Below are 19,301 nucleotides of genomic sequence, written 5' to 3'. Positions count from 1 at the left end.
ATCTGAAATTTTCTTGGTACGCTGCGCGCCAACCGATGGTGGCGCTCCGCTTAGATACAGCCCAGAGCCATATAAGGCTCTGATACAGCCGGAATACTCGAATCGATTACGTCCCCTCCACGATTCAAATCGGATTGACGCCCCTGGATGGGTCACATATAAATAGACGCGTAATGTGGACAAAGATAAACTCTGATCAGTTTTAGCAAACATAGCAAATAGGCCATCGATCCCAGTCCCGTTTTTGCTGTCGAAATTTAAACTTTTATCACGGACTGTTGACGTTTTATCTCAACATTCCCACAGCGTACTATATGTAGAAAATTGGACGATTTATCTACAAATGATAATAGGGTAAGTCCTAAAGATTACATCACTTTGACAAACCCAAACTTCAGTGAAAATAATGAAATAAAATTAAAAATGCAGATTCTACAATTTGAAACACTTTTATATCCAACTTGACGAAAATGATGTACCTCTATGTACAAGTTTCAACAGCAATGAAAAGACAAAGAATGGAGTTTTAAAGTTAGGAGAAAAAGAATCAAGGTAGTAGGAGAAAACTAATCAGTTTTAAAATATTTATTATAGGCTATGACATATAGCTGCCAAATGTGGGGCGTAATGCAAATTGTAACTATTTTCTCAGCAACTAAGATCGATCGATGTGTGATGTTATAAATTGTATTTTGCATCAAACTTCACATTGATCCTTTGTTCCCTTTAAAATAATGAAATCAATGTGGTACACCAAATCTTAGTAAAGACACCACAAACTGTTCTATAATATCTCAACACTAACATCAGGGTTGGATCCAATTCTGAACATAATTGTCTTCTTGAGGAATTCAAACGTTTTGAAGATGTGCATATCAAATTTTCATGTTCTGAAATATGGTGATTACCCATTTTAGTTGGATAATATGGGGATACTAGAGCATGCATGGCATGATCTGGCTCCCTCTGTATCCACTGCTGCAAACTTAGTATTCTCTGATTCCATAACTCTGAAATAACTGAAGAACTATTAAAACTTAACTAAGATTTATAAATCAAATGGCAGGATACATTAATTCAAGCTTTTCTATTACACCAAACACTAAATACTTTTTCATAAAAACTGTAGAAAATGAAGCTTACTTTGGAACTTGCCACATTTCCTTTTCAACACCTTTTGAAAATCACAGAAGTTAATAATTTCCAATATGACATCCAAAGTGGAGCAATAGTTATTGAATAACCGCCCCCCCCCCTACCCCCATCCATGTGGCTGTTCCTAACTGATACACTTTACACATATACTTACACAAATGACTGATATGTACTGTGTGTATAATGCTCCCATAAAACAATCCATGGCACTGAAGCTAGGCATATAGGCCTATATACCCAGGGGCGTATCCAGGATTTTCTAACCCGTGGGGCGCGAATGACTATCTAAGCGGAGCCCCACCATCGGTTGGCGCGCAGCCCCCCAGATCACCGGAAATGGCACACTCGGGCTGGAAAATGACCAGCTAGATGTTCACTTTTGCCTGAGTAAACCAAGTATTTTCCCAATATTTTTTTCCCATCCATAACCTTTTTCAAGATTGTCACCAGTCACACATCATGTTCGACCTCATTGCATCTCCTGTGGATCATTGCTTTTGTAGGTGATTCTACGTCGCGGCCCACAATACCCGTCAGCCCCACTTTTCAAGGTTTTAAGCCCAATATTCGTTCAGAATTTGAAAATTCACACTTCTCGTGAAATAAATTCACTTCAAAACATACCCATAATGTTGCACAAAATTTCATCTATTGACAGCCAATTCAGAAAAACCTCCTTCAACCCCTAACAGACCGGTCAAAATTGCACGAGAAGAGGGAAGAATGTTTAGGAATGTTGGTCAGGGGAGTTTCGAAAATTCAGACACAGTTAAATTATTGGTGCATGGGCGCACATCAGTCTTGGATAATGGTGGGGACGCGGTTCTGTTCTCTGATACCATCTAAGCGGAGCGCGACCATGGGTTCGCGCGTAGCGTACAAGAAATTTTTGGCAAATATACCTCCCAGATCACCGGAAATAACACTTCCCAGACCCAATGATGCTCCCAAACCTCCTTAAATTTTAGATCTCATTGCTTACAAATTTAGTTTGGGGAAATGCATGGGCATCTGCAGAAAAAAATCAGGGGACATAATTAATCCAAGTAGACTTTTGTATACGATGGGTCTGGTTTCGTAACTCATCGGGAAGCGATTAGGGGTGGGCGTATGGAAAGCCGTTTTAACATTTAATAAGGAATTTCAGATATCTCGAAATAATTTCAGATATCTCAAATTAAATTACAGATATCTCCAATTTATTTCAGATATCTACAAATAATTGCAGATATCTTAAAATCAATTTCAGATATCTCGAAATACCAGGGAATTTCAGATATCTGAAATTGAATTCGAGATATCTCGAATTCAATTTCAGATATCTCGAATTCAATTTCGGATATCTCGAATTCAATTTCAGATATCTGAAATAGAATTTTGGATATCTCGAATTCAGTTTCAGATATCTCGAATTCAATTTCAGATATCTGAAATAAAATTTCAGATATCTCGAATTCATTTTCAGATATCTCGAATTCAATTTCAGATATCTCGAATTCAATGTCAGATATCTGAAATAGAACTTTAGATATCTTGAATTCAATTTCAGATATCTCGAATTCAATTACAGATATCTGAAATTTCCCGATTAAATGTTAAAATGGCTTTCCATACGTGCCATTTTAACATTTAATCAGAAATTTATGCATATGCATTTCAGATATCTCGAATTCAATTGCAGATATCTCGAATTCAATTTCAGATATCTCGAATTAGAATTGCAGATATCTTGAATTCAATTTCAGATATCTCGAATTCAATTTCAGATATCTCGAATTCAATTTCAGATATCTGAAATAGAATTTCAGATATCTCGAATTCAATTTCGGATATCTCCAATTCAATTTCAGATATCTCCAATTGAATTTGAGATATCTGAATAAGAATTTCAGATATCTCGAAATCTATTTTAGATATCTCGAATTCAATTTCAGATATCTCGAATTCAATTTCAGATATCTGAATTAGAATTTCAGTTATCTCGAAATATCTCAGGAAATGTGCTCAATTCTCAAATCGCATGCGGAATTTTTATTTTTGATTTATTGTATGAGTTACGGTACTAGGGGTGGGGTAACAAGTAGCACTCAGTTCGAGTTGCATAACATTTTATCTGTGGATGACAGTGTTGCATCGAAGGACATGTGTCTAGTGCAGTTCGCATATAGATCCTGGGCTAATACCGAAATGCGTCATGTTCCCCGACGACTTGGTCGAGTTCAAGACCAGCCACAGTTGGTTTCATATAGCACAATTTTACAAATGTTTTAGGCGTCCATACACACACACGCGTCATGATAAAATATATATATATATATATATATATATATATATATATATATATATATATATATATATATATATATATATATATATATATATATATATATATATATATATATACACATTAGTGAGAGAGGAAAAATGGAAACGTCAAAAATGGAGTTGTCGGTGTAAGGGGTAGGCTGAGGCGCACGCCCCTTCCGAAATCCTCGAACCGTCACTGGCTACCCTGTGTATATAATAGGGATCAGCGCTGTAATGATGTCACTGTTCCTCTTTCTCTTCCCGGTGTCTTGGCGTTTTTCTTTTGATCCCTCCTTTTTCTTCTTTTTCTTTTCCCTTCCTTCCTCTCCTTCCTCCTCTTTTTTCCCCCTCTTTTTCCCTTTTTTCTTCTCTCTTTTTTTTTCTCTCCTCTTTTTCTTACCCGAGGGGCGCGCGCCCCCAACGCCCCCCCCCCTGGATACGCGCCTATTACCACAGACATGATCACTTGATCCTGATCTACAAAGCCTTGTGTGAACACATAGGTTTTTATCAACTACATTCAATGGAAAATGTGAGTATGTCACATCAATTAGGGATAGGTACTTTCCCATTTTCCAAATGACATTCAAAAAAGTATTTTGTGGTGGGTCAGACAAGGTCTGGACCTTAACCACTCACCAGGGCTTTGAATGCTATCTTAATAAAGGTTTTCACTCTTGACGAACCAGTCCCTTTTACTTATAAAGCAACGTAATTAATATTTTAATGGGCTGAGAAGTTCAATACACCCCTGTGAGTGTACGAGCAAAGTGTCAGAATAGGTTGTATAAAGCTCCCCCCCCCCCCCCACAAAATAAAATTGGGATAAGAATTTAGTTCCATGAAATTAAGTCTCAATGGGAATATCAACTCAACTGAAAATACATGCAATAGCTTGATTTGTGGCAAGACGCTTACATGGAATAAATGTTGTTGTGCACATGTACCTGCTTACATATATGCAGGACCAATTGTGGACAGCACAAACTGATTTCTACTTTGCAGTAAGATATTGGTGACTTTGTGTGTGAGATTATGGGCCAATGCACCATATTATTTGTACTCGGAAAATTTGTCAGTTCTCTTGCAAATGTAAACTTTAATGGTCAGTGGTTTGCCAACTTTGCAAATAAAAGGCATGGGTAATTCTGATCAAATATTTAACTGGTTTAAAAATATTTTGCTATATATAGCAAAATAATTTTCACTTCTGGCCAACATTTAAGTCTCTATTTCCAAATCCAGTGCTTCCCATGGAGTAATTCACAAAGATCCACACTGTTTTCTTAAAACTAACGTTTTCAGAAGTGAATTTAAATATTTTATGCAACAAACAAGATGTAAACTATATGGTACCTAAGTTTCTCCTTCAAAAACTTCTAGTTGAAGCAATTGTTCGATATGATATGTAAAGACAAACAGCTGGAAAACTTCCTTCACCAAGGAAGCCATTTTTACATTTATATATCTTTCCAACAAATGACAACACCTTTCTTTGAATTTTCAGCTTAATTTTCGCTCAACCTCATACAGGACTTTTTGAAGAAGATGTATGTCACTGAGTTTTTTAAAAATATATATTCCATGTTACAAGCATACAGTAATCCAAACAAGGAGCTAGCAGCAGTAACAATATGCGGAGTTTCAAAATGGATCGTCTTTTCTGTAACAATATAACAACAATTTGGTCTTTGGTAGTCTCCGATCATTGCAACAAATGTATCAGCGTTTTCCTCATTATCCGTAATGAAATCTCGAGTAGTCTCACACTGAGAAGAGAAAATTGTATGGAAACCCCACTCACTTTGTTAATACACGTTGCAATAAAAACACCCAATTGAAATTGATAAATGGAGAAAGTTTATGTACACTAGATTTTTAAAATATTGATGCAGTGAGAAATAATTACCTACCATAAGAATACATAAACATCTGCTTTATAGGTGCACTTGGTAAATGTTGTAGTGACGCAATACTATAACGATAAATGTCGCTATTTTGATAGTACGCGGCATAAGTGAGTGGCTTATGATCTGTTAGGACGGGAAAATAGCATCCCTCTAACACATGACGGAAAAGTCTAATTACGAGGTACGCTGCTAAGAGTTCTCTGCCGAATGCACTGTATCGCGTTTCAGCCGACTTGAGTTTCTTAGAATAAAACGAAGTTGGACGCCGTACGGTCCGGTCCGTCCGCCAACTGTTGAAGCGCACCGCCAACCGTGATGTCGGAGGCATCGACCATTAAACAAATCTTTTATAAATTTAATAAATCATCAGACATATAGCATACCTCCTCTGCTTATATATGTAGCAGATATTTTTGCAACAAAACCAGTGGGAATTTGAAGTGATGACCCATGCTCTCTTCAAAATGCTTTTAACGTGGTATTTAACGTCGTAACTCGACCTCAGGCTCTACAATTAGCCTTAGCACCATTGACTCTTTGTGTAAACTCTGTGTTGAAATATGTTCATGTTTACATTTTAGTTAATCATAAAGCGTTCACACAAATAACCCTTTACAAGAAAAAGTATGTGGCAGGCGTTGCAGACTAATTGGTAAAAAGAGGTCATTTTACGACGAAGGCAGGTCGATTAAGTAATCTCAAAATAACTTTTTGATGATAGCGTGCTATAGTTGGGGTCTATAAAGCAGACCTTTAAACGTAGTCATATATTGGCCCCAAATTTTAGCATGCTATAATTGCTAGAAGTTTTCAAAAGTATTTTCCTGGAGGTGTTCAATTCTTTCCAAATTGTTCTCATACATTCTTCATGAACACACAAGATGACTGAATGTCCCAGTGAGTTAACTTTCCCCCAGGGTGGACATACAAAAAGTTGGCAAATTCTGACCAATTCTAACGTTAACCTGTCATTACATAGCCTAGGCCTTGTTCCCATACATTATTAGAGAACACACTAGATGACTGAATGTCCCAGTGAGTTACTACCTCCAGGGTGGGCATCAATTCTAACGTTATCTTGTACTAGCCTATGTTTTTAAGTAATTTAGTTGGCAAGTTATTCTTAAAGACCAACTATGGAGACTTTTCGATGAACATAAAATCCCACCATTTTGCATGTATGTAATCCTTAACTCACTCCAATTACATTGCTGTAATTAACTTGACCAATTTCGGACGTTAAATACGTGAAAATGGGGGGAAAAGTCTTTTTAGGAAACCTATTTCAGACATTCCTGAAACATTCCTCAGACATCAGGTGACCATGTGACGTCATCTTTGGTATACCGCACTCAGAACAATACTTTTAGTATGTAAAGTTGTATACTTGAGCTGCCAAAAACATCAACGATATTACTCCTTTCCCCGCGAAATGCCACAATTCTGTGTTGTTGGAGGTTGCAGTTATACATCAGCCAACAAAAGCATCAGCTTTCTTAGCTTTCCGAGTAGAAGAACCGACGTAAAACGCCGTAGACTTTGGATCAATTTTGTGAGATCCACGTGGAAAGATTTTTCAGCACCCGGAGTATCTCATGCCCATGATTCCACATGCATCAGTCAAATACAGTATACAATTGTTCGCTACCTGTGTAAACACAGTACCTATTTCAGCGTTTGATTTTCGCGGTATACCAAAGATGACGTCACACGGTGACCAGAGGATTCTTTGGGTCAATCTCTGTTTTCAGACATTCCTGAGGTACATGTCACGTGACTACCCAAAATGTCCATTTTCGTGGTCGTTTTTTGATGGGTTATACTAGTTTTCGAAGATTTGTTTTACACATGTTGATTATGGGTATGTAAACTCCCAAATTAATGGAAAATCCCCCCAAAAAATGTTGTCTCCATAATTGGTCTTTAAAAATACTTATATGTACAGCTGTGAATAATTAAGTATAGTTATACCCCGCATGTCGTTCATTTGTGTATGAACGTGACGACCCCGCACGCGTGGGCGGGACTAACGTTTTTGAAAGCGTCTCATACATTGGCTTATTATGAAAGCGCGTCTGATGATGTTTTTTACAGATAACATAATCCCCCTTTCGACTTTCATGGAAGTATTCCATTCTTGTGGGCTATTATTGAGGCAGATCAGGATGCCCTTCCTAACGGTGTAAAATTAAGTAACCCACACCGGGAAATCTGATTTCCTAAAAAAATTGGTGAAAGGTATCCCATTTTTTTACAGTGTAATCTATTAATAGTTTAACATCACATTCACAATGTTCATATGTTGAAATTTCGGCGCCTTAGGCCTATATAAAGTGTTGACGTTCTGTTTGATACAAAAAGGAACTTCCGTCTTGACATGTTACCGTTACTTTGTCATTGCGATGTTTTCTGTTTAAGTTTAAGCTTTAAATGATAAAGTTCGTCTCTAACTTTCGGCGATTTAACTTGACTTTTTGACATTTTAAGAAAAGAAAAACGAGACGTTTCACTAGTAGAAAAGTTCTGACATTTGATTTTGAAGTTTTATTTACTTATTTCTAACGTTTATGTGGAAATGTTGACGTCTTAGCTCAACATCTTCACAATTTACCTGAAAATGTTGATATTTATTTTCGAAATTTCGAAAATTCTCTTCGGAAGATTTATCTCGAAATGTGACGTTCTTTTTTTCTGAATAAGACGTCGAAAGTTTTATAATGGTATCATGTTCAAAACTATGAGAAAAACAATCTGACGTTTTATGTGTCGAAATTCCCACGCTTGTTTTCATTTCATTTATTTGATTTTATTCACAATTTAAATACAGAGAAGTTAAGTAAGTGGCAAAATATATAAACAACAAGGGAAATTATGAAAAGAAGCATTCCAAAATAAACCCAATTAAGGGGCTTATCTAGTGGAGCGCTCCCATAAATAAATAGAGAGAACAAAACAAGAAAAGAGTAACACTATTCCACCCGCACATATGTATATATTAGTGACACCCTGCCGGTATTGGTGTCCGCATAGAGGGAGGGGTGGTGGTCAAGGGCGGCATTTACTTACAAGAAACACCAAACAAACTCTATTGCAAAGTATACCCCAGTTTACAAATCAACCTCAGACAAACGACATGGATGCGATCATGGTTTACCGTTAACTTTTGACGGTTAACTATATGGCGCTTTAATGATATTTTATTGTAAACGGTTAACTCGTTAATTCCTTGGACGTTAACCAATTATTGCAACCCCCCCCCCTCCCCATTATGCGTTAATTGTTCCCTGTTGCCACAACTTCCGTAAATATAAATCGACTCAGCATGCATGGTCCAGTGAACCATTTCGGCGAATTTAATCAGCTGCAAAATTCACAAAACTTAGAACACCTGCATGAAAAATGTACTTATGTACCTTCTGCTTCAACATTATGTATACCGTTTATCTACACATGACGTTCGGTAATGTATTAAAAGTATGGTTCACACAGTCCCACACCCCCCCCCCCCCCACAGCATGATGAATAAATTATCATACATTTGTTTTAATGAGATGTGTAAAATCTGATCTCTGATAGGTTGATCATTTCAATACAAAGAAGAATTTTTCTATAGATATATGTATCCATAGTGTTACGAAGTCCAGATATCATGGTTTTGGGAAACGAACACAATAGAGTAGGTTAGAGAGGTTTTGTTTTAAAATGAATCTAATACGTGTCTCTTGGTAACAAAAATATATAACTTAGCATAAATACATTACATACCTTAATACTTAACGTTAACTTAGCGCGCACGCAAGGTACCTCGGCTACCGCTGGGCTAGCTCTCCGTCGGGGTGTCAAATTCCAGGGTAGTCGGTGTTGACTAAGTAACCGTAGTGCGGGTGTGTCTGGAAGCTTTCGGAAGGCGCTTTACGTAAATAACAGTTCCGGTATAGAAAACAGGACCAGGTAAGGTAAATGATAAGTTCAGAAGAATGGTATCCAAAAGAGAGTTTAGAGTAAGTCACACACAGCGTGGTTGACATGGTGAAGAAAGGCCGGAAACGGAAAAGGTGGGTTTTGTAAGTGCTAGGCAGACATAGTTGTTTTACGTGGAGTGACGTACAGGTTGGTGCCACTGGGAGAAGAGACCGAGCCACTCCTTGAAAACTAATTTATATGACATTCGGTGAGGTTACTCGACCGTAGCTTAGAACTGCACTGATTGTGCTCTATGTTTACAAATTAGCATAATAATACACCATTTAAGAATTGCATAACATCAATTAGCGTAGTTAACCTTTAAAGTAACATGCTGCATCATAACAATAACAATCATAACAATAGCCATATTGACAATTTTTGAAAATAAATGTTCTTTTGTAAGTTGCAAAACTCCGCATTATTTCGCAATCAAGTACCCTTAAGAATTGTATGGAATTATAATAATAATAATAATAATAATAATAATAATAATAATAATAATAATAATAATAATAATAATAATAATAATGATGATGATGATGATGATGATGATGATAATAATAATAATAATAATAATAATAATAATAATAATAATAATAATAATAATAATAATAATATTTTTTTTTTTTTTGAAATTTTTATTTGCATCCATCTCTTCTGCACAACATATTAAGTTGAAAAGAAAGAAAAAGTTCGCTTCATGACACCAAAAGGGCATTTCCTTTATCAATAATGCAAAGAATCTCTTAGCAGTTTAATTTCTTTGTGCTTTTTGTTATTGATAAGTATATACATTTCAACACTCAAGAAAAATGAAAGCTTATGCTTGAAAATATCATAACTTGGAACGCTTTTGTTAATTCTGCAAAGGTAAATATAATATTTGGCATAAAACATTGTCAGGCTATACCATTTCATTTTGTTCTCGTAATCATAACCAAAACACACGTGTTCGTACTCAACTTCAACTTTTGAATTAAAGATTTCAAGATATAATAATAATAATAATAAAAATGATGATGATGATGATGATGATGATGATGATGATGATGATGATGATGATGATGATGATGATGATGATGATGATGATGATGATGATGATGATGATGATGATGATGATGATGATGATGATGATGATGATGATGATGATGATGATGATGATGATGATGATGATGATGATGATGATGATGATGATGATGATGATAATAATAATAATAATAATAATAACAACAACAACAATAATAATAATAATATTTATTATTTTTTATAATACTATGTATTATTATTATATTTATTATTATTTTTTCCATCTCATTTATTCACGATTATTAAACATGTATATGGTACATCGATTATATTTAGAGTTCTGATAACAACATAGGTATGTCATCTGAATGATACAAAGGAATTATTAACATAATGCGAAAATTGAATCTGAATTGAGTATTTCTTCTTCTTCTCTTATACCTAAATATATGTATACATATCCCAAAAAACAAACCTTCAGTGAATACAAAACTCACGCTTGCACACGCGTTAAAAAAGTACATATACATACATACGCACATACCCACAAACACAAACGTACAAATACAGAGACATACCTGCATACACACACGTACGTACGCACACAAAGACCCACACACAAGTAAAACAAAGCGCAGTGAGGAATAAAACAGCGAAAAACATCAGAGATTGTCTATGCTACTACATAAATGTAACAGTAAGGTAGATGATAAGCAGAGGTAAAGTCAAGAGTCGCAAAGTTCATTGATTGAATGAGAAAAACAAGTCCTTAATGCCATGTATTTTCTACGAGCAGAGCTAGTATAGAGTTTCGCTTCGAGGCAATGTGCTTCTCAACGTTAAGAATGAATTTTATTTTATAGAAGAAATTGTAGCAGTCAGGCTTAACATTGTTTTGTTTACAATTGAAGATAAAGTATTTGATGTGAAGGATAAAAAAATTCAATGGGTCGTAACCAGTTTACCGAAGAAAAGATCTTTTTTTGAGCAGATAAACTGTCCACCAAAAATTTCGGTTCGCAATCTAAAAGGAAATTAGACGTCACATGACAGGACCAGAATAAATGTTCAATAGTTTCCTCTTCCATATTGCAAAATGTACAGAGCGGAGAAGCCGCTATTTTCATTCAATTTAAAAGCCGATTGGTTCCTAAGATGCGGTGTAAGAATCTGAATTGGAAATATTGTATTTTTGCTTCAGAAAGCGTACGGGAAGGCACCTTAAATATCACTAACCAATCGTCTTGAGAGAAGTCAAAGGTAACTATGGAACGCGAAAAGGGCAAACTGATTTCGTTGTCTAAACTAAGTTTGTTGCTGTATAAACTAAAGTTGTTGCTGCTGTTTTGACCATGTTGTTGCCTAAACTTACGTTGTTGTCTAAACTTACGTTGTTGCCTAAACTTACGTTGTTTTCTTAACTTTTGTTGCTGCCTTAACTTACGTTGTTGCCTAAATTTCCGTTGTTGTCTAAACTTTCGTTGTTGTCTAAACTTCCGTTGCTGCCTAAACTTACGTTGTTGTCTAAACTTTCGTTGCTGTCTAAACCTACGTTGCCGTCTAAAGTTGGTTCTGTTGTCTAAACTTACGTTGTTGTCTAATCCTACGTTGACGTCTAAAGTTGGTTCCGTTGTCTAAACTTACGTTGTTGCCATCGGCGCTGTTCAACAATTGCTCAAGCACGTGATGTAAATGAAATAACTTTTCGCTCGAAATTCAACTTGCGCTGCAAATGCTTACTACTACTATACGCACGTATAACAATTAATTTTTACTGGGCCATTAGTCAACAGGCATGGCGGAAATCGACCAATTTAAGCAATATATTTTCTTGGGTTACACGAACAGGAAGATTGCAGAGTATTTGGGATGCTCTGAAAGGACTGTAAAGAGTCGGAGGAAAGAATACAACCTTCGAAACAAAGATGTTCAAAGTGCAGTGCATGGTACGTCTGCCTAGTACTAGTAGAAGTACATTATCTAGGTTGAGAAATAGAATTACTGCTCTTATTGGTTACGACTGGGGGCCCAGAAGATTTATTCACATGGAAATAGACAAAGGGTTTGATGGATGTATGACGTTTTTACAAAATCAGTATGGGGCACATCTCGTGAGGTAAACCTGGGGGTCTCATAATACTTAATTGGGGGCCAAAAATGCATTTATTAACATGGAGAGAGACAAAAATGAAACGTACTCAGATGATTAGTAATGTAGGCCTGGCCTTTAGTACTACTACCAGTGGCGGATCCAGGATTTCGCCGAAGGGGGGGGGGGGGCCCAGATGGGAAATGCCTAATCGTCGTCCTGGGGGATGGGTCTAAGGGGAGTGGGTGCCCGCTCCCCTTTGGAAAATTTCACAAAATATGGACGTCCTCGGTGCAATCTGGTGCTACTTTTCGTGAAAGTTTGGAGTAAAATTTATTTCCAATAAATCATGTATTCATGGTTTGCCGGGCATATATTTGCAATTTCGAGCAATGAGCTGGGATTTATATCTTTGGGGAGTACTTTAGGTGGTGATGCAAACTACTTTTTACCAGGCTACTCCAGGCCATTTCATCTTGGATGCCCCCTTCCAGATGGAGACTATTGATGCAGTCAGAGTGCCCCTCTCACCTTCACTTTATCAGAATGATGGTGTACTCTTTTTGCAAATTTATTTTACAAAAAAATTACACGCACAGTGGCGTAGCTAGGATTTTTTGAGTGGGGGGGGGGGGCATGGGGGGCTGTTCTTTCTTGTGGGGGGCCGGAGGTTACTATCTAAGCGGATCGCCACCTTGGTTGGCGCGGAGCGTACAGAGAAAATTTGAGATTTCAGCACCCCCCAGATCGCAGGAGATGCACCTGTGAGGCAAAATAGCAACCAAAAAGATGTGCAACTTTGGTGACAGGGAAGTTGGCAACATTTGTCGTTTCAAGCTGTCAAGTCCTTTCTCCCAACTCAAACCCCTGTGGGCTACCGGTAGGTTTGCAGGATATGCCCACATGTGGACTTAAATAGCATTAGAGGAAGGGGATGGAAGACTAACACGCATCGATGTTTCGGTAATGGTCCACATTGGTGGCTCGGTGTTAATTAGGCCATTTATTGGGTTTCTTGAGGCAGCTGTCATCAGAATCTGGGTTTTTGTGCCAATCGATGACCGATATCATGTATTGTTATGTAAATTTCTTCTTCATATATCTAGCAACACTCTAAAAACAAATGAGTGGATTTCATTCCATTGGAGTGATCACTCGGCGCACTTCAAATTAAGAGTGAAATTTAACTCTATTGGAGTTAACCCTTACTCCTAATATGAGTGAATATAACTCTATTAGGAGTTAAGATTTACTCAAATGGAGTGGAAATTCACTCTTATACCGGAATGTGCTCAGTGATCACTCCCATGGAGTGAAATTCACCTATGTTTTTATCAGTACAGTACAGTGCATATCATCATAGACGTACGTACGTACTACGTACGTTCGTACGTCAGACGCACTCGATACCCACGATACGATACGGTCCTGGAGAAACTATATCCACTCATCATTTTTTAAGGCGATACAGTAGTGAGTATTGAACAGGCACAGCTGCATGTTTGCAGGAATTTCAGAATTCCCAATATTTTATATCTCTACCAGTAGTGTTTCGACAGTTTCGTGGGGCATAAAAAAAAGTTGTTTTGTTGAATATTCAATGACATATCAGGGGCGGATGCAGGATTTGTGACAGGGGGGGGGGGTCTGACTGGTCCAGCCGCGCCTGAACGTAAGACTATCTAAGCGGAGCGCCATCATCGGTTGGCGCGGAGCGTACAAGAAAATTTTTGGCTTTACAAACCCCCCAGATGGCCGGAAACGGCACTTCCCGAGTATTCTAAGCAGCATGTACCTAGCCTGAAAATATGGATCTCATGTCTGCAATTTCTCAATTGATGAGAAAAAAACAATCTATGAAATATGGTATTACATATCAGATGAGATGAGATGATACAAAAATCATAATGCCTTTAGCCCCCAATCCCCTCCCGTTCCGTCACCACTGTTTGATGCAGGGCCGGATCCAGGATTCTAGAAGGGTGAGGGGTTTGCTCACGAAAAATTCGTTAGCGCATCCTAGCAGCCTACCGCTCTGTAACCTCACCGCCGAAAAAAATTCGACCACCACCTCAATTTTGAAACTTTTCGGTCTGAAAATTGAGATCGTTAGGCATTTTTGGCAAATGTAGCACGAGTGCACACTATAGTTCATTTGACGGAAAAGACACACCTGTATGACTGGTGAGGATAACCGCTTTTCTGACGTCCTACATGTTTAAAATTGGCGTTTAATTTAATTATTTTTTCTCTCTCTTTTTTTTCTCTCTTTTTTTTGGGCCAAGAGCAGGGGGGTCCGGACCCCTTGGACCCCCCCCCCCGCTGGATCCGCGCCTGCATATATTCATTTGACTCGAGGCAAAATATGAAAACCTGATACCTCGCCTCAATACAAATGGAGCCAATCTTTTGATAGATTATTGCGCTAGGTGGAAGCACTGAACATATTTTCAGCAGATATCGATATCGCGCAGCACAACAAGGTTCGTGGTATATGGTCGCAATCGTCGCATCGACCATTGCCATGCCATGCTGTGTGACCATTCAGATATTGTATTTTCTTATTCTGCCAGATGCAGACGAGATAATTGTGTAACTCTATTTCCCAAATTATTGAACAAAAAATATAAGTGAATCGCATTTATTTTTTTATTTTTTTTACAATACCCCATTCCCAGTGGGGGGCCAGCCTATTTCATGGGGGCCTCGGCCCCCCAGGCCCCCCGTAGCTACGCCACTGATCACGCATGGGGCCCTTTCCCTCGAACGCGGTAAAAAAAAAAAAAATCAGGATTTTCAAAAAGGGGGGGCGGGCCCCCCGGGCCCCCTGGATCCGCCCCTGACTACTAGTACTTGGCTAGTACTTAGAACACTGAAACACAAATGACAGCAGCCCCAAAGGGCCAACCCAACATGGCAATAATCAAGGGCGTAGGAAAATATGGGGGCGGAAGTATCATTCCGACCCCCGCTTCGCAAGTCAGAAAACCCCTTTTTCATTTCCAAATGAGAAAAAAAAATCTCATTTGGAGAACCAAATTGCATCTAAGGCCAGGTGAAAATGCGAAATTATATACAAAATGGAGTGGGTGTTGAAGTGTGCTATATTGCACCAAATTGCATCTGAGGCCATCTGGAAATGTAGAAAAATTCCAAAGGGGGAGGGGGACACCCCCTTACCTTAGACCCCTCCCCCAGGCCGGACATCAGTCTTCAGCCCCCCACTCAAAAATATCTTCCTACGCCACTGGCATTAATCATTATGAACAGAGATGAGGATATTTAGTTTTGTAATCGAACTAAAGCCTAGGGGAACCACTGGGAACTACTGGGAGTAGGACTAATTCCGCCTAGCCTAGCCCAAGCTAATCAGGGCGCACTTTGGGGATTACAATTTATTAATGTGAATGATAAGGCACTGGGCTATTTAATCCAATCACTTTGGTAACTATAAAGGCTTACCCCTTCACGATCGAAGTTGTCGACCACTCACTGTGGTAGTCTAGACTGATTAGAATTCTTTCCATTGTTGAGTCGGGTAGTAAGACTAAAAGTACCAATATGGCTCGTGGGACCCGGGTGTGATAGTGGTAGTCTGAGGCCTATATAGTTCATAGCAGCATTCTCATGCGCTGGTGTTGGTTGTTAAATTTCGTGCGAAAACTTAAAACGAGCTATTTTTACGTCACATGGTTGAGCAATTGTTGAACAGCGCCTATGGCAGCAACGTAAGTTTAGATAACGACGTAAGTTTAGACAACGGAAGTTTAGACAACGGAAGTTTAGACAACGGAAGTTTAGATAGCAACGGAAGTTAAGATAGCAACGGAAGTTAAGATATCAACGAAAGTTAAGGCATCGACGAAATTTTGAGCATCAACGTGAATTTTGTCATCAACGTAATTTTACACATCAACGTGAGTTCAGACATCGACGTGAATTTAGACACCAACATGAGTTCAGACATCAACGTATGTTTAGACATTAACGTGAGTTCAGGTATCAACGTAGGTTAAGACAACGAAAGTTTAGACATACATGTAAGTTTAGGCAGCAACGAAAGTTTAGGCAACAACGGAAGTTAAGGCAACAATGTAAGTTTAGACAACAACGTACGCTTAGACAGCAATGTGAGTTTGAGCAACAACATAGTAAAACAGCAGCAACAACTTTAGTTTAGACAGCAACAAACTTAGTTTAGACAACGAAATAAGGTTGCCCTTTTCGCGTTCCATAGGTAACGCTCCATTTAGAGCAGGCTTTTGGCGGGAGTAAAATACAGTCTATAAGGCGAGGATAGACTACTTGTGACAATTTAGAAATGCTAGACATAAGATTGACAAGGTGATCTTGCTGTTCCTCGACACCGTTTTCTAAACTGACGGAATCTTTCCAGCTTCTATGAATTGCAGAAATGATCCCATGAAAAGAAGTAAAAGGATACCTTAATATCTTAAATTTGGTTAGAAAAGCATTGAAGGACAATTGCTTCCCATCTGGCAAAAATATATCCTTAACAAACAGTAAACCGGCAACGTGAAGTTTTTTGTCACAAACAATGGTATTATCAATTCTAATAAAATGATTATTCCAAAGGATTTGATCACCAAAGTGAATCCGAAGGAGTTAAAGGTAACTTTACTCCAAGCCATGCAAATTTGCTTAATGAAGATATTTTTGATTCAGGAAATATCCTCGACATGAAAATTACATTTGAAAAGCAGCTCTTTACCGAACGGCGAAAGAGAGGAATGAAAAAAGAGTTTCCAATACCCAGTATGGCATTATTACAATAACGCTTGACCCATTATTATTATTATTATGATTATGATTATGATTATGATTATGATTATGATTATGATTATTATGATTATTATTATTATTATTATGATGATTATGATTATGATTATGATGATTATGATTATTATGATTATGATGATTATGATGTGCATGTGCATGTGCAAGTATATATATATATATATAGTAAAATATTAGGGTAAAGGAAACGGAATCGATATGGCTTAATTGAATAAATCAGGACATAAAGAAAAGGCGTGCCATAACTCCACAAAAGTAACTTTATGTTTTCTAAAGCTGGAAGTTCTTAAATAGTTGAACCCCTCAATACTGATTATGAATTTGAATTTAAAGAAAAACTCAATGATTAATGGATTTCGTTCATTCTTTTTGCAATCATAAATATAGTATTTCACATGAAGTATCAGAAAGTTGTAGGGATGTCCCCTCCCGTTGTTATAACCAAAAAAGATATCCTGCTTTGAAAAAAGAACTGCTTCTTAAGAAACATATTTTCAACATCTAAAATTAAAGAGGCAGTTATGGGACATTTCCAAAATAAGTGCTCAATATTCTCAGTTTCAATTTTACAAAAGGTACAAAGATCTGAATCACTTTTACCCATCAATGAAAGAAGCCTATTCGTGGCAACAATTCTATGAATAAATTTGAACTGGAAAAATTATAGCTTCAGAGACAGTGTAATACGTCATATGAAAGAAGAGATGCCAGTCTTTGTAGTTTAAGTTGGTGAAGGTCGCATTCCACTTTTCATTGGCGGTTGGTATGTCTGAATAGAATCTGAATTGAATAGAATTATGTTGTCATTATCAATATTATTTCTAACGCAAGCAGCCCCTCTCCAACTTTTCGGGATACTATCAATTAAAGCCTAATATAGGGTGAAAGGAAAACGCATTATATGGAATTTGTGCTTGAAACAATTATCAAACAAAGCCCCAACATAATATACATTTTTCAAGAGTAAATACTTATACAAAATAATATCATTGTTAATACGTGGGAATTGTTCCAGATAATTTGATTTCCAAAGTTACTATTCGGATTTATAAAAGAAATTTCACACCACGCACTAACGATTTGGTAAATGAATTATTATTATTATTATTGTTTTTTATTTATTTATTTATTTTTATTTAAAAACTTTTTTTTAAATAATTTATAGTACTTTATACTCTCATTCACAATGTTATCCTTCATATTTTATTAGAAATTTGCCTGACTTTCACTCTGAAGAATCGGACCCCAGTTCTTGCGACGGCCCATTACTTTAGATGAATGTCATAGAGCCTTATGCTCAATGGCCAACGGTAAATCTCCCGGTAGTGATGGTCTCTCTACTGAGTTTTATAGACATTTATGGTCTCTTCTTGGTCAGCTTGCTGTGGATTCCTTGAATTTTGGTTTTGATCATCATTCATTATCCTGTGAGCAAAGTAGAGGTGTCTTTATACCCTAATTCCTAAACCAGAAGAGGACTATAAGGTTATAGCTAACTATAGACCTATTAGTCTCCTTAACACTGACTACAAGATAGGAGCAAAAACATTGGCTAACCGGTTTAAAACGGGTTGTCGACAATACTGTTGGGGATATCCAGACTGGTTTTATCAAAAATAAGTTTATTGGGGAAAACATTCGTGTTGTGCTGGACCTGATCGATCACACTACCACAAATAACTTTCCAGGTCTTCTGTTGATTTTTGATATTGAAAAAGCTTTGATTGTATCGATTTGGATTTTATTGACCACACCCTTATTTATTTCAACTTTGGGAACAGTTTTCGACGGTGGGTCAAACACTCTACACTGGTAGTTCTTCCTGTGTTCTCAATAATGGTCATTCGACAGGCTTCTTCCCTATTCAGAGAGGATTAAGGCAAGGTTGTCCCCTTAGCCCGTACCTCTTTATTCTATGTGCAGATATTTTAGCTAGAAAAATTGTTTGTGACAACACAATCAAGGGGATAAACATATTTGGCCGGGAAATTAAAGTACTGCAGTATGCCGACGACACCACTTTCTTCTTA

This window comes from Apostichopus japonicus, chromosome 4 (assembly GCF_037975245.1).
Source record: "Apostichopus japonicus isolate 1M-3 chromosome 4, ASM3797524v1, whole genome shotgun sequence".
NCBI classification, from domain to species: Eukaryota; Metazoa; Echinodermata; class Holothuroidea; order Aspidochirotida; family Stichopodidae; genus Apostichopus; species Apostichopus japonicus.
This window is presented reverse-complemented; position numbering follows the sequence as displayed.